Source organism: Myotis davidii, unplaced genomic scaffold (assembly GCF_000327345.1).
Source record: "Myotis davidii unplaced genomic scaffold, ASM32734v1 scaffold196, whole genome shotgun sequence".
Taxonomy (NCBI): domain Eukaryota; kingdom Metazoa; phylum Chordata; class Mammalia; order Chiroptera; family Vespertilionidae; genus Myotis; species Myotis davidii.
The window spans coordinates 557,320-559,586 of record NW_006288258.1 but is presented as its reverse complement, the minus strand read 5'-3'; the positions used below and the strand labels follow the sequence as shown (position 1 = coordinate 559,586).

The following is a 2,267-nucleotide window of genomic DNA, read 5'->3' as shown; positions in this document are numbered from 1 at the left end:
ATCTTTTGTGTCTGGCTTCTCTCACTGAGCATCATATTTTCATGGTTTATTCATGTTGTAGTTTGTGTCAGCGTTTCACTCCTTTTTATAGAAAAACTAGAGGCCCAATGCACAAAATTTGTGCAAGGGCCTTGGCCCCACCCCCCACCCGCTGCCGCTGTGGCCAGGGGCCTCTGCCGCCTCTGCCTTGGCCCCCGTCCGCTGTGGCTTTGTCTGCAAGGAAGGACGTCTGGAAGGACGTCCAGTCTAATTAGCATATTATGATTTTATTATTATAGATACTAAACTGAAAATAGATCCAAAATTAAGATATTTGAATCTGGAAAAGATATCAAGATTACATGCCCCAAACAGGTAAGTGCCACCAAACAGATAAATGTTTGGATGTCTTCTCTCATACCTGACAAATATACTACCAATGAATGTGAGAGCAAGTAGATGGCATGTAGAGCTACACTGTCCAATGTGGCAGCCACTAGCCACATGCAGCTAAGGGCACTTAAAATATGGCCTGTCCAAATGATGGTATGCTGTGAGTGTAAAATACATGCCAATTTGAAGTCTTAGTACAAAAACAAATTAAAAGTAAAATATCTCTATAATTAAGAAATACTGATTACATGCTGAAATGAAAATATGTTGGATATATAGAATTACATAAGATGTCATTAAAATTAATTTCACCTGTTTCCCACTTTTTTTATATGACTACTAGGCAACTGAAAATTCTGTATGTTGCTCATATTGCATTATGAATAGACAGTGGTAATCGACAGAGCCAATGAGAAAAAATTTTGCACATATTTCTAAACATTACTTCACAAAATCAGAATTACCTTTAAAGCTATTTAGCAGTAAATGTCAAATACATTCAAGGTATTATTTTTGTCAAATTATAGTCTTAATTTAGGAATAATATTGCTTTACTTGTTTTAATTAATGGGACTCCTTTTCCCATAAATACTTGGAAATGAAAATGTGCTTTATGCCCATTCCTAAGTAAGCTAAAAGATAGCATTAATGTTAATGATTTGGAAACCAATGGAAGGGAAGGTGTTGAATTAACTTAGCATTCCAGTTCTTATTTTAAAAGATTTTTCATATTATATTACTTTATACTTATACAAAATTTTCATAAAAATTTTTTCACAAAATCCTTAAGACAAAATATTGTTTCCTTTCTTCTTTACATATACTGTATATACACATATATAGTATCCCCCCAAAAATGTATACACACATTTTGAATAGTTATAAAAGCAATGTTTATTAAAACATGTTTCATTTTCAAAATTGTGCTATGACTTGTTAGTTATGTAAAGTCCCATTTTGGGGAATACCTACTTAAATTTGAATTTCAGATACATAATGAGTACTTTTAGTATAAGTATGTCCCAAATACTGCATTATATTTTCAAATTCTGCATTGGGCATACTTATATTAAAAAGTTTTGGTTATGTGAAATTCAAATTTAAATGGGCATCCTGCGTTTTATTTGCTAAATCTGGTAATCTTATAGTTTGCAGTCCAGATTTGGCAAGTAGACAATTTAATTATTTTAAACAGTGTGCTAATTTGGGAATTGTTTATAATACATATGAACATATATGAGATATAGTAATGCCAGTATGTGGATTTTTCTGAAAATGTAACAAGATAATATTTACATATATGCCTGTCCTATAGTTAGCAGGATTTTATGTTTCCCAGCAGAGTATTAGTAATTATTGGTTCTCCTCTTGAAGGAAAACAAAACAAAACAAAACAAAACATGGGACAAAGTAGAGAAACCCATCTGCTTAAAAAATACCTCACTTCTCACAGATAACATGGTATGAATGTCTGTTATATTTTAAAACTAGAGGCCTGGTGCACAAAAATTTATGCACTCGGGGGGGTGGGGGGAGGGATCCTCTAAGCCTGGCCTGTGCCCTCTCGCAGTCTGGGAACCCGCAGAGGATGTCCACCTGCTGGCTTAGGCCCACTCCCCAGGGGATCGGGCCTAAGCTGACAGTCAGACATCCCTCTGGAAGCCCAAGAGTCCTCAGGGGATGTCCACTTGCCAGTGGGGACCAGGCCTAAGCTGCAGTCGGACATCCTTAGTGCTGCTGAGGAGGCGGAAGAGGCTCCCACAACCACCACTGTACTGGCAGCCATCAGCATGCCTTGTGGCTGAGCAGAGCTCCCCCTGTGGGATCGCAATGACCACCAGGGGGGAGCGCCTGCATTGAGCATTTGCCCCCTGGAGGGCAGTGTGTGGCATAGG

The 2,267-nt window shown here is 37.6% G+C and overlaps 1 protein-coding gene across 9 annotated transcripts in view; it reads right to left on the bottom strand.

Moving 5' to 3' along the window:
- The window catches only part of STXBP5 (syntaxin binding protein 5), a 156,882-nt gene that overhangs the window by 18,714 nt on the left and 135,901 nt on the right, over positions 1-2,267 (bottom strand). The gene's annotated exons all lie outside the window — the stretch shown is intronic.